At 44.5% G+C, this 14,657-nt stretch overlaps 1 protein-coding gene and 1 long non-coding RNA gene across 2 annotated transcripts in view; one reads left to right on the plus strand and one right to left on the minus strand.

Annotated features, from left to right (window-relative positions):
* LOC133641133 (uncharacterized) overlaps positions 1 to 173 on the plus strand; it is a 5,210-nt gene extending 5,037 nt beyond the window's left edge. Inside the window, exon 3 of the long non-coding RNA XR_009824262.1 lies at positions 1 to 173. This exon is cut by the window's left edge and continues 89 nt beyond it. This is a non-coding gene — a long non-coding RNA (uncharacterized LOC133641133).
* Positions 1 to 14,657, minus strand: part of LOC133641175 (beta-1,3-galactosyltransferase 1-like) — a 350,960-nt gene that overhangs the window by 300,730 nt on the left and 35,573 nt on the right. The window lies entirely within an intron of this gene.

Genomic DNA, 14,657 nt, shown 5'->3' on the forward strand with positions numbered 1-14,657 from the left:
TCCTCGCTCGCCCCCCGGACTCTGACGTCTCTCTCTGCCCCACGGACCCCTCGCGCATCTTGGACCCCTTTTGCCTTGCCCAATTTGGACTTGTCTACTTCCTCATCCAACATCACGGTAATACACAACAGCTAACTACACACATAGTCTTACATCACACACTCTGGTATTTTGGTCACACACTTCATTCTATAGTGTAGTTGTATTGGTTATTATTATTACTATATATATATATATATATATATATATATATATATATATATATATATATATATATATATATATATATATATATATATATATATATATATATAAATATATTGTCTATATAAATAATAAAACATTGTTCATACTTCCCCCTGGTGTATGTTTGCAGTCACCTCCCCTAGTAAACCATAACAGTAAGTTCCCGCCAATTGATTAGGGACCTGACGGCCCAGTGACTTTAGCCCCGCCCCCAGTGAATTTTTTTTTTCTCTCCTATTTTTGCCCCATTCACCATGGCCTTTTCTTTTCGCTTCACACCGGAGGATTTGTCTTGTCCTGCCGAGCTGTCATGGAAAGGCATGTTCAGTAGCGATATGAGCAAGGAGGAATTTTCTCATCGCCTGGACACCCTCCTCCCACCCATAGAGACTCAGTAAACTGTAAGCGTCTGGAATCCGCCTTTGGAGGGGGGGAAGGGTACCGACAGCCGTGCTGGTGAGGTAGCTCAGCTGCGGCCAGCAAGACCGCTACCATCGATCTTTCAGTTTGCCTGGCCGCACCCACCAACCACGCTACCAGAACTTGTCCCTGAGCTAGCCTCCGAGCTAGCCCCAGCTCCTCGACTAGCCTCCGAGCTAGCCCCAGCCCCTCGACTAGCCTCCGAGCTAGCCCCAGCCCCTCGACTAGCCTCCGTGCTAGCACCAGCCCTTCGACTAGCCTCCGAGCTAGCACCAGCCCCTCGGCTAGCCCCTGAGCTAGCACCAGCCCCTCGACTAGCCTCTGAGCTAGAGCTAGCCTCCGAGCTAGCACCAGTCCCCAGGAGAGCCCCCGCGTCTCCACCAGCTCCCAGGCTGGCCCTGACCTTCGCCCCTCGGCCGGCAGCGCCGACCTTCGCCCCTCAGCCAGCAGCGCCAACCTTCGCCCCTCGGCCTGCTCCGCCGCCTTCAGCACCTCGGCCAGCTCAGCCGCCTTCAGCACCTCGGCCAGCTCCTCAGCTGCCCTCCCCGTCTCCGGCTTTGACTTCCACGCCGCCGAAGACGTCTGCCGCTTCCACGCCGCCGAAGACGTCTGCCGCTTCCACGCTGCCGAAGACGTCTGCCGCTTCCACGCTGCCGAAGACGTCTGCCGCTTCCACGCCGCCAAAAACGTCTGCCGCTTCCACGCCGCCGACTTCATCCTTTTCGCCTCAGACGTCACCTCCTCGTTTCCGGCGAGACGCACCATGGCGCCACTCGTGTCTGCCCTCCCTACGGCCAAGATTGTGGCCATTCCTGGGTCGCCCGCCTCGCCGGCCTCAGCTGCGTTCTACTCTCCGCCGCCACCAGACTCGTCCCCGGTGGATTCGGGGAAACTTGGGCCGGCGACCCACCACCAGTTTGCCCCTCCGCCCTCCATTGACAGTTGTTCCTGTTTTTTGGGGGGTTCTACTTCCAGGACATCTGGAATCTGTCCATAGGGGGGGATACTGTTACGGCTCAGACCCCTGCCATCTGCGCGCACCTTGGGACACGCCCACGGCCGCGCAAATCCAGGGACGCACCGTGCGCGTCTCCGCCCTGCAGCAGCCGCCAGCTGCAAACACTCACCGGCTATCGGCACACCTGAGACTGATGAGGGCGTGCCGGATAAAGGCAGGGTGGACCCAAGGATCGACGCGGGAACTTAGTTTTCTCATGGTGTTCAGTAAGCAACAAGCTTTATGCTCTATTCTGGTTTTCCCTCTCCGTGGCTTACTTGTCCCTTGTTTTCTCCCGTGTCCCCGCAGTACCCTCCGTCGCCTGGACTGTGAGCTGTGCGTCACACTATTCCCTGGTTCTTCCCCTGTGTTTTGGACTGGCTTCCTCCTTTCCCGACTCCTCGCTCGCCCCCCGGACTCTGACGTGTCTCTCTGCCCCACGGACCCCTCGCGCATCTTGGACCCCTTTTGCCTTGCCCAATTTGGACTTGTCTACTTCCTCATCCAACATCACGGTAATACACAACAGCTAACTACACACATAGTCTTACATCACACACTCTGGTATTTTGGTCACACACTTCATTCTATAGTGTAGTTGTATTGGTTATTATTATTTTATATATATATATATATATATTGTCTATATATATAATAAAACATTGCTCATACTTCCCCCTGGTGTATGTTTGCCGTCACCTCCCCTAGTAAACCATAACATGCGGGTGGCTAAACCATTTCCAGCTGTCCTTCTGGGTACAGGAGGGTCGCATTAATGGTAAGAAGTATTTGATTTATTATTGGTTAGCTTCAGAATAAACATTTTATTAAAAAGAATGAGACTTACTGTACTCTAAAAATATTGGTCTTACTTAAAAATGTATGCATTTAGTTGTATTCAGTGTTAAAAAAAAGTATATGGCTCTCACGGAAATACATTTTACAATATTTGGCTTTCATGGCTCTCTCAGCCAAAAAGGTTGCTGACCTCTGGCTTAGAGTGATGAACGAAGAATCCATATGAGTAATAACGCTATGGACAGCTGTAAGACTGAACGGCACTTCTACTTCCGGTTTAAAGCAATTAATGAAAGGACACTGCAGCACCTACAGTGAGCGAATTTGTCCAAAATATGGCGCCGGAGCACAAACAATAACACATTTTCAATGTATGTTCTTGTTTAGTTTTTTACTATTTGCATTTTGGGCATAAATTCATAAATTATCCATAGTTATCTAAACTTCACTAATTAGCCGCACCGTTTTACAAGCTGCAGGGTTCAAAGTGTAGGAATAAAGTAGCAGCTTACAGTCCGGAATTTAAAGTATATCGGTTTGATCTGAGAATCGTAATCAATGGAGAATCGATTCTGTATCAAATCATCACCCCAGTAATCGGAACCAAATTGAATCATTGGGCACACATGAACAATAAATATTGCCAAAGGCTGAGGAGGCAACATGGATGTTCTTTAACATTGTGTGTCCTCATTTTAGTACAAGAAGTTGGTCAAAGGTGTGAGATTGAGATATGTTAATGTTTTTTTTGGAATCCATAGTCATGCTTAAATCAACTCGTATTTTCCCACGTAGTGTGTCTTCTCGTGACCTCCTTGCTTTTATCTTATGTCCGCTAATAAACTCTTTGTTTTGGCTTAAGGTAGGCGTCCCCAAACTACGGCCCGCCAGCATCCAGAATCGGGAAAAAAAAGTTTTTATTTTATTTTTTTCTGTCCTTTCTAGCCCATCAATCAATCCATTTTCGACCGCTTTTTACTCTCATTGTCTCCTAGCCGGTCCGGCAAATCATATTGTCTAAAAATTCATTTTCCCATCGATAACGTGACGTCATCACGTTTGCGCCGCAGTGTGGCAAGTTTGCACATTTTGAGTAAATTAATGCACAAGGGAAAAAAATATCAAAACGTTGGGGAAACGTAAAATAGACTCAGAGTGTAGAGTTTTTACACATCAGTGGACATATGACATTTTTTTGTTCAGTGTAAGGAAAAGGCAGTTTGTCTAATCTGCCAAGAGACAGATTAAATATATATATATATATATATACATATATATATATATATATATATATATATATATATATATATATATATATATATATATATATATATATATATATATATATATATATATATATATATATATATATATATGTACAGTGTTTCCCATAAACTGCCAAGATACCTGTGGCGGTGGGGGCGTGGCTATGGGCGTGGTCACCATGACATCATCGAATAATTTGCATAATTTACTACAATGATTTGATTTTCTCTAAAAAGGCTCAAAAAATGTATACTTACTAATTAATAATAACAGTTTTGTTTTAAACATCCATCCATCCATCCATCCATTTTACAATATAATTACAACACTTTATGTACATATTTATATACAGATTTGAACAATAAGTTATTGACTGAAATATATTTATATTTATAATATATTTACAAAAAATATATCTTATAAAATATAAAAGCTAAAATGTCTCAAAGCTCTGCCCCTTTAATTAGTGCATACTAAATAATTTAACTTTAGCCTACTACTACAACCATATTATTTACCAGCAACATAAAGTGAAACAGAGGCAGAGGTGTCCTGCCACAGTCAGTAACAAATAAACAGAAAACAGTAGTGGTGGTAGATAGACACAGAGCTTCATCAAACATCTGATCCACTGAACAAAGAGCTCCAAAAATCTTGAACTTTAGACTGCCATCAGTTTTACTCCCTACACTTAACCATGTGTTTCCTACTGCCTGCAGACTTTGTACCCTTTGTTATATACACATGTTGTGTTTCTAATATATATACATTTAATAAAGTCAAATACAAATAAGGCAACAATGGGCGGCGTGGCGAAGTTGGTAGAGTGGCCGTGCCAGCAATCGGAGGGTTGCTGGTTACTGGGGTTCAATCCCCACCTTCTACCATCCTAGTCACGTCCGTTGTGTCCTTGGGCAAGACACTTCACCGTTGCTCCTGATGGCTGCTGGTTAGCGCCTTGCATGGCAGCTCCCGCCATCAGTGTGTGAATGTGTGTGTGAATGGGTGAATGTGGAAATACTGTCAAAGCGCTTTGAGTACCTTGAAGGTAGAAAAGCGCTATACAAGTATAACCCATTTATCATTTATCATTTAACAAGAGAAGTATCCTACACTTCTCTTTTGTAGAGTAAATCTGAACAGCCGATATGGGCATCTACATCAACTATATGATTTGCCTGAGAAGCTAGAGAGGACAAAAAAAAAAAAAAAAAAAAGTATTTTTTTATTTATTTATTTATTTATTTATTTATTTATTTATTTATTTATTTATTTATTTATTTATTTATTATTTTATTTGTGGCGGACATACTGATATATATATATATATATATATATATATATATATATATATATATATATATATATATATATATATATATATATATATATCCATCCATCCATCCATTTTCTTCCGCTTATCCGAGGTCGGGTCGCGGGAGCAGCAACCTAAGCATGGAAACCCAGACTTTCCTCTCCCCAGCCACTTCGTCCAGCTCTTCCCGGGGGATCCCGAGGCGTTCCCAGGCCAGCCGGGAGACATAGTCTTCCCAACGTGTCCTGGGTCTTCCCCATGGCCTCCTACCGGTCGGACGTGCCCTAAACACCTCCCTAGGGAGGCGTTCGGGTGGCATCCTGACCAGATGCCCGAACCACCTCAACTGGCTCCTCTCGATGTGGAGGAGCAGCGGCTTTACTTTGAGCTCCCCCCGGATGGCAGAGCTTCTCACCCTATCTCTAAGGGAGAGCCCCGCCACCCGGCGGAGGAAACTCATTTCGGCCGCTTGTACCCGTGATCTTGTCCTTTCGGTCCTAACCAAAAGCTCATGACCATAGGTGAGGATGGGAACGTAGATCGACCGGTAAATTGAGAGCTTTGCCTTCCGGCTCAGCTCCTTCTTTACCACAACGGATCGATACAGCGTCTGCATTACTGAAGACGCCGCACGTCCACTCTTCCCTCACTCGTGAACAAGACTCCAAGGTACTTGAACTCCTCCACTTGGGGCAGGGTCTCTTCCGCAACCTGGAGATGGCACTCCGCCCTTTTCCGGGCGAGAACCATGGACTCGGACTTGGAGGTGCTGATTCTCATCCCAGTCGCTTCACACTCAGCTGCGAACCGATCCAGCGAGAGCTGAAGATCCTGGCCAGATGAAGCCATCAGGACCACATCATCTGCAAAAAGCAGAGACCTAATCCTGCAGCCACCAAACCAGATCCCCTCAACGCCTTGACTGCGCCTAGAAATTCTGTCCATAAAAGTTATGAACAGAATCGGTGACAAAGGGCAGCCTTGGCGGAGTCCAACCCTCACTGGAAACGTGTCCGACTTACTGCCGGCAATGCGGACCAAACTCTGGCACTGATCATACAGGGAGCGGACCGCCACAATCAGACAGTCCGATACCCCATACTCTCTGAGCACTCCCCACAGGACTTCCCGAGGGACACGGTCGAATGCCTTCTCCAAGTCCACAAAACACATGTAGACTGGTTGGGCAAACTCCCGAGCACCCTCAAGGACCCTGCCGAGAGTATAGAGCTGGTCCACAGTTCCACGACCAGGACGAAAACCACACTGTTCCTCCTGAATCCGAGGTTCGACTATCCGGCGCAGCCTCCTCTCCAGCACACCCGAATAGACTTTACCGGGAAGGCTGAGGAGTGTGATCCCACGATAGTTAGAACACACCCTCCGGTTCCCCTTCTTAAAGAGAGGAACCACCACCCCGGTCTGCCAATCCAGAGGTACCGCCCCCGATGTCCACGCGATGCTGCAGAGTCTTGTCAACCAAGACAGCCCCACAGCATCCTGAGCCTTAAGGAACTCCGGGCGGGTCTCATCCACCCCCGGGGCCTTGCCCCCGAGGAGCTTTTTAACTACCTCAGCAACCTCAGCCCCAGAAATAGGAGAGCCCACCACAGATTCCCCAGGCACTGCTTCCTCATAGGAAGACGTGTTGGTGGGATTGAGGAGGTCTTCGAAGTATTCCCTCCACCGATCCACAACAGTCGAGGTCAGCAGAACACCATCCTCACCATACACGGTGTTGATAGTGCACTGCTTCCCCTTCCTGAGGCGGCGGATGGTGGTCCAGAATCGCTTCGAAGCCGTCCGGAAGTCGTTTTCCATGGCTTCACCGAACTCCTCCCATGTCCGAGTTTTTGCCTCCGTGACCGCTGAAGCCGCACACCGCTTGGCCTGTCGGTACCTGTCCGCTACCTCAGGAGTCCTATGAGCCAAAAGAACCCGATAGGACTCCTTCTTCAGCTTGACGGCATCCCTCACCGCCGGTGTCCACCAACGGGTTCTAGGATTACCGCCACGACAGGCACCAACTACCTTGCGGCCACAGCTCCAATCAGCCGCCTCGACAATAGAGGCGCGGAACATGGTCCATTCGGACTCAATGTCCAGCACCTCCCTCGTGACATGTTCAAAGTTCTTCCGGAGGTGGGAATTGAAACTCTCTCTGACAGGAGACTCTGCCAGACGTTCCCAGCAAACCCTCACAATGCGTTTGGGCCTGCCAGGTCTGTCCGGCATCCTCCCCCACCATCGCAGCCAACTCACCACCAGGTGGTGAGCGGTAGAAAGCTCCGCCCTTCTCTTCACCCGAGTGTCCAAAACATGAGGCCGCAAATCCGACGACACAACTACAAAGTCGATCATGGAACTGCGGCCTAGGGTGTCCTGGTGCCAAGTGCACATATGGACACCCTTATGTTTGAACATGGTGTTCGTTATGGACAATCTGTGACGGGCACAAAAGTCCAATAACAAAACACCGCTCGGGTTCAGATCCGGGCGGCCATTCTTCCCAATCACGCCTCTCCAGGTTTCACTGTCGCTGCCAACATGAGCGTTGAAGTCCCCCAGTAGAACGAGGGAATCACCCGGGGGAGCACTCTCAAGTACTCCCTCGAGCGAATCCAAAAAGGGTGGGTACTCTGAGCTGCGGTTTGGCGCGTAAGCGCAAACCACAGTCAGGACCCGTTCCCCCACCCGAAGGCGGAGGGAAGCTACCCTCTCGTCCACCGGGTTAAACTCCAACATGCAGGCTCTGAGCCGGGGGGCAACAAGAATTGCCACCCCAGCCCGTCGCCTCTCACTGCCGGCAACGCCAGAGGGGAAGAGAGTCCAGCCCCTCTCGAGAGAACTGGTTCCAGAGCCCTTGCTGTGCGTCGAAGTGAGTCCGACTATGTCTAGCCGGAACTTCTCCACCTCGCGCACTAGCTCAGGCTCCTTTCCCCCCAGCGAGGTAATGTTCCACGTCCCAAGAGCTAGCTTCTGTAGCCGAGGATCGGACCGCCAAGTGCCCTGCCTTTGGCCGCCGCCCAGCTCACTTCGCACCCGACCTCTATGACCCCTGCTATGGGTGGTGAGCCCATTGGAGGGGGGACCCACGTTGCCTCTTCGGGCTGTGCCCGGCCGGGCCCCATGGGGACAGGCGCTCGCCATCGTGCCCCACCTCCGGGCCTGGCTCCAGAGGGGGGCCCCGGTGACCCGCGTCCGGGCGAGGGAAATCTGGGTTCCTTGTTTTTGTCTTTCATTGAGGTCTTCGAGCTGCTTTTTGTCTGATCCCTCACCTAGGACCAGTTTGCCTTGGGAGACCCTACCAGGGGGCATAAAGCCCCCGGACAACATAGCTCCTAATATATATATATATATATATATGTATATATATATATATATATATATATATATATATATATATATATATATATATATGCACACATGCACACACACACACACACGCACACACATATACATATACAAACCCCGTTTCCACATGAGTTGGGAAATTGTGTTAGATGTAAATATAAACGGAATACAATGATTTGCAAATCATTTTCAACCCATATTCAATTGGATATGCTACAAAGACAACATATTTGATGTTCAAACTGATAAACTTTACTTTTTTGGCAAATAATCATTTACTTTAGAATTTGATGCCAGCAACACGTGACAAAGAAGTTGGGAAAGGTGGCAATAAATACTGATAAAGTTGAGGAATGCTCATCAAACACTTATTTGGAACATCCCACAGGTGAACAGGCAAATTGGGAACAGGTGGGTGCCATGATTGGGTATAAAAGTAGATTTCATGAAATGCTCAGTCATTCACAAACAAGGATGGGGCGAGGGTCATCACTTTGTCAACAAATGCGTGAGCAAATTGTTGAACAGTTTAAGAAAAACCTTTCTCAACCAGCTATTGCAAGGAATTTAGGGATTTCACCATCAACGGTCCGTAATATCATCAAAGGGTTCAGAGAATCTGGAGAAATCACTGCACGTAAGCAGCTAAGCCTGTGACCTTTGATCCCTCAGGCTGTACTGCATCAACAAGCGACATCAGTGTGTAAAGGATATCACTACATGGACTCAGGAACACTTCAGAAACCCACTGTCAGTAACTACAGTTGGTCGCGACATCTGCAAGTGCAAGTTAAAACTCTCCTATGCTAGGCGAAAACCGTTTATCAACAACACCCAGAAACGCGGTCGGCTTCGCTGGGCCTGAGCTCATCTAAGATGGACTGATACAAAGTGGAAAACTGTTCTGTGGTCTGACGAGTACACATTGCAAATTGTTTTTGGAAACTGTGGACGTCGTGTCCTCCGGACCAAAGAGGAAAAGAACCATCCGGATTGTTATAGGCGCAAAGTTGAAAAGCCAGCATCTGTGATGGTATGGGGGTGTATTAGTGCCCAAGACATGGGTAACTTACACATCTGTGAAGGCACCATTAATGCTGAAAGGTACATACAGGTTTTGGAGCAGCATATGTTGCCATCCAAGCAATGTTACCATGGACGCCCCTGCTTATTTCAGCAAGACAATGCCAAGCCACGTGTTACATTAACGTGGCTTCGTAGTAAAGGAGTGCGGGTACTAGACTGGCCTGCCTGTAGTCCAGACCTGTCTCCCATTGAAAATGTGTGGCCCATTATGAAGCCTAAAATACCACAACGGAGACCCCCGGACTGTTGAACAACTTAAGCTGTACATCAAGCAAGAATGGGATAGAATTCCACCTGAGAAGCTTAAAAAATGTGTCTCCTCAGTTCCCGAACGTTTACTGAGTGTTGTTAAAAGGAAAGGCCATGTAACACAGTGGTGAACATGCCCTTTCCCAACTACTTTGGCACGTGTTGCAGCCATGAAATTCTAAGTTAATTATTATTTGCAAAAAAAAAAAAAAAAAGTTTATGAGTTTGAACATCAAATATGTTGTCTTTGTAGTGCATTCAATTGAATATGGGTTGAAAAGGATTTGCAAATCATTGTATTAGATAGATAGATAGTACTTTATTGATTCCTTCCGTTTATATTTACATCTAACACAATTTCCCAACTCATATGGAAACGGGGTTTTTATATGTACATACATACATATACATACATAAATATATTTATACATACATACATTTTGTAACAGTCAGCGTTATTTTCTTAGTGAGGCACACACACCGGAGTTGAATCACGGGGATTTATTCACCTTTTTTTGGAAAAAACAAAAACAGGGCGTCACACACAGTCCACGGCAAACGGAATCTCTCTCCACTAAAGAATAAAGAAAAAAATACACACTCATATAAATGCTACAGCGGCACACAAGATGTCCACACAGACACACAGCAGAGCCCCTGACCCGTGCACAAACTCATGAGACAGGAGACCCCACAACAACTGCAGCTAGCAGTAAGCTAACCAAGCTAATCCACACATCCTTTAGCATACAAAAGTTCGTTTTTTTTTCAACAATTCAACAGCCATTCGGGAATTCAACACACATGCACACCAACAAGTCACAAAACAGTGTGCATTCCCACAAAACACTTTTAAAAACGACAACCAAAAAGTTTATAAAAAAAAAACAAAAGGAGAGAGACATAAACATGACTTACCAGCTCCGAGCGTCAGTGCTCACTGAAGCTGGTCACAAAGGTGCGACGCCAAATCACCCCCCAGGGAAACAAAAAGGTATGTAACGGAAAATAATAGAGTGGAACCTATTTACAATGAGAAACACTTTTGGGGAAGTTCACAACAAAAAATGATGTGAATAATTGAACAAAACTAAAATAAAATAAAATAAAATTTAGCTCGGCTACACATACATATACATACATATATAGGTGAAATAGCCTCTGTGTTTTTTCCTGACCTAACGTATATTCCGCTCTACCCTGTTATTGAGCACTGTATAACGGATAAACCACAGTAACCTTGACTAATATATATATATATATATATATATATATATATATATATATATATATATATATATATATATATATATATATATATATATATATATATATACATACATACATATGTGAGTGTATAGTGTGGCCCCTGGCTAAACATGTCTTAATCCAATGCGGTCGCCGTCTCAAAAAGTTTGTCGGCTCACAGAGCTGTTTTGGCCAGTTCCTTATCCGTTTTGAAGAAGCAACTGCGCTCCTTTCTGGGCGAGAGGGGCTGTTTTCGCTCTACATAAGCTGACTCTTTTTGTTTGAATTTAGACCTCTTCTTGCAGATGCTATTGTCGCGTTGTAAGGGCTGGTCTCCTACAGCTTTGGTAAAACGTGGCCAAGTACTATTCTGTCTCAGTGGTCTTTTTTTACTCAACATACAGTATATGTCATGGAAATAACTTGGGAGTGACCAGTGTGTTTTATTTCCTGAGAGGAAGACTGGTCACGCGCAACAAAGGCCAAAAAAAACAAAACAATATGACTAAGTGCAGATTTTTATAAATATACATAATTGGGATTTTTGGGAGGTTAACTGTGGGCAGAAAATGATGCTCACGTATGAGGCAGGTCTACGAATGATGAATGATTCAAATGGCTGACATCTGCACTATATCCCAGGCAACTAAAAGGATTGGAGACAGTTAACAGATAAAACACTTATTCAAACGCATCCCTTAAGTGTACTCAGCACTCAGAATTGTCATACTTTCCCTGTTTTTACAGCTTTTCTCATCAGAGGGGGAGCAATTAATCCTCGTTTGCAGTAATTACTATTGAGAGTTGAGGAAAAACGCAGGCAATGAAATCCCCCCGAAGCCGCCGGTGCTCAATATTGACCAATGGCGAGCTTGTTTCTGAACTCCTCGGGGTTCAGACCTTCCACGGGCGGAGAGCAAATCATCACAGTGTGCGCACAAAGTAACCTGGGGCTGCTTCCATTCGGCAACACGAGCGCAGGCGGTCAAGATCAAGATCAACCGCTCGGCTTTGATATGAACCTCGCACTGCATCTGTAATAAACTCAACTGCCTGGGATGCAATGGGCTTCATAAATTGCATTAGTGTTAACCTTAGCACACTAAAAGTCCATTTGGCAGATATGAAGAATGTCAGGTTTATAAAGGGCAATAGTATTCGTAACATCTTATTATGCGGGGATTAATGTTTGTGTGCACGTCATAACGCGCGCTCTATAATTAGGCCTAGAAGTCAAACACTTGATATGTGAAATGGGTCCACAGAGGGATGCGGACTGAAAGCAGCTGTGCATCAACAATGTTTTTCATACTTCACCACACAGGGGAAAAAAGAATAGATTTCTGTTTCATGATTCATGGTTTTTATCAGTAAAACAGAACTCAATCATGATTTACCTTGAACTAGGGTTGTACGGTATAACGGTACTAGTACAGTATCGTGGTACTTATGAATGATAAACTGTACTATACTCTGTTTGAAAAGTACCTGTTCCCCTTTTTTTTTTTTTACGGTCATGACATTGCTGGTTTTACGAGCAGAGGAGCATGTTCGGCAGCGCGCACACACAGAGTACTTACAAGCAGACAAAGTGTGTAGACAGAAAACGGAGAACGGACGCATTTTGGCCTAAAAACTAAAGATAAAGGTGAAGTTATAACACCGAAACACCCTCAGGAAGAGGTGCTTTAAGACATGGCTAGCTAGCATCTAACATCCATCTGCAGTCGGCAGTGTTTTAGCTACTTCTAAATCACTAATCCTTGTCTCCATGGCAACAAATAAAGTAAGTTTCTTACAAGTATCATAGGAATAGCTAAACATGCTTCACTGCACACCGTAGGAGGATACGATAGGTCACCGGCGCCACCACTAACAAAAGCTAGCGCGCCTGAATGTAAACAAATGCCATGGGTGAATCTACACCTGACATTCACTGTAATGATACCAAGTACAATTTATAGCGTATCTAGTCGATACTACTATTATTACATTGATATTTTTTAGCATCACAAAATAATTGTTCGTTTTTTTTAATATTTATATTATGTTTATAAACTCAGGAAATATGTCCCTGGACACATGAGGACTTTGAATATGACCAATGTAAGATCCTGTAACTACTTGGTATCGGATCGATACCTAAATTTGTGGCATCAACCAAAACTAATGTAAAGTATCAAACAACAGAAGAATAAGTGATTATTACATTTTAACAGAAGTGTAGATAGAACATGTTGAAACAGAAAATAAGCAGATATTAACAGTAAATTAACAAGTAGATTAATAATACATTTTTACAGTTTGTCCCTCATAATGTTGACGGACTAATTAGGAGCCTTAGTTTGTTTACTTACTACTAAAAGACAAGTTGTCTAGTATGTTCACTATTTTATTTAAGGACTAGATTGTTCTTCCATTGCAATAATAAACGTATGTTTAATGTAACCTAAGATTTTTTGTTCAAATAAAGCCAATAATGACATTTTGTGGTCCCCTTTATTTAGAAAAGTATTGAAAGTATCGAAATACATTTTGGTACCGGTACCAAAATATTGGTATCGGGACAACCCTACCATGAACCCTGATGCTGATATTAGCAAAACTAGCCTGTGTAGTACAGTAGATGGTATTTATGAGCCACTTGGCAAGATCCCTAAACTGGAAGGGTGGTGGAAATGATCGATTCTTAGGCCCTGGGCAATATGGCTGAAAACTGTATCAATATGTAAGTGTTTTATATCAGTCGATATCAATGATTATTGATATTTCGAAAATCAGGACCAGTAATAATTATGTTAAATGTGAACATTTTTATAACATCAACCTTCCTCGGATTATATTCCCCTCAGCTATCAAGGCAGAAAGGAAAAGTCAACTCAAGCATGGAAAACAATGAACAAAATAGTAAAATCACATTGAACATTTAACAATAAGATCTTAAAATTAAGGTGCAAAAATAGGTCATATGTCAGAAATGCTTCACAGAATGTAAGAAAATTGTGCAAAGTGTGAAAATGTAAACATAGAGAAACCTGAGAAGAACTATTGTCTGCAGGTTTAGTGCCACGAGGTTACAGATGTGCTCTAAAAGGTAAGCGCGGCTAAGGTGGTGTGGTATTAGCGGTCTTGGTGGGGATTTGAAACAAATCCCCAAAACTGCCACACTGTCCAGGTGACTTTTCCTCTTTTATCCACAATTTCTTCATTTTTACTTTCTCTCCTCACTCCATGCAAAGAATCAACCGCGAGACGAGAAGATGGCACAACCAAACGTGATAGTTGAAACCGTTACCTGATTGGCTGTTAGCGTGTCCCTCCCACTGATCGGTGATCACTTCCTGCGTTGCTCGGTTTGCAAGTGCTAGCATTGGCTTAATACTATTAATGTTCATGCGACCAACCTTGATTGGCACCTTCCGCTTTCTTCCGACCAAGAAGAAAAACAATTATCAAATGTTTTAAGGAACGCATTTTTTATTGATATCAATTACGTGTTAATCGCAATATATATTGATATTGGTTTATCGCCCAGCCCTATTATACATGTTAATACTAATTTTCAGGGCTGTGTATCTTTGGGCACCACACGACTCGATTCGATTCGATTCCTGGGGGTAACGATTCAATTCAGAATCGATTGTCCCTTCAAAACAATTCTCAATTCAATATCAGTAC

Source organism: Entelurus aequoreus, linkage group LG01 (genome assembly GCF_033978785.1).
Source record: "Entelurus aequoreus isolate RoL-2023_Sb linkage group LG01, RoL_Eaeq_v1.1, whole genome shotgun sequence".
Classification (NCBI taxonomy): Eukaryota; Metazoa; Chordata; class Actinopteri; order Syngnathiformes; family Syngnathidae; genus Entelurus; species Entelurus aequoreus.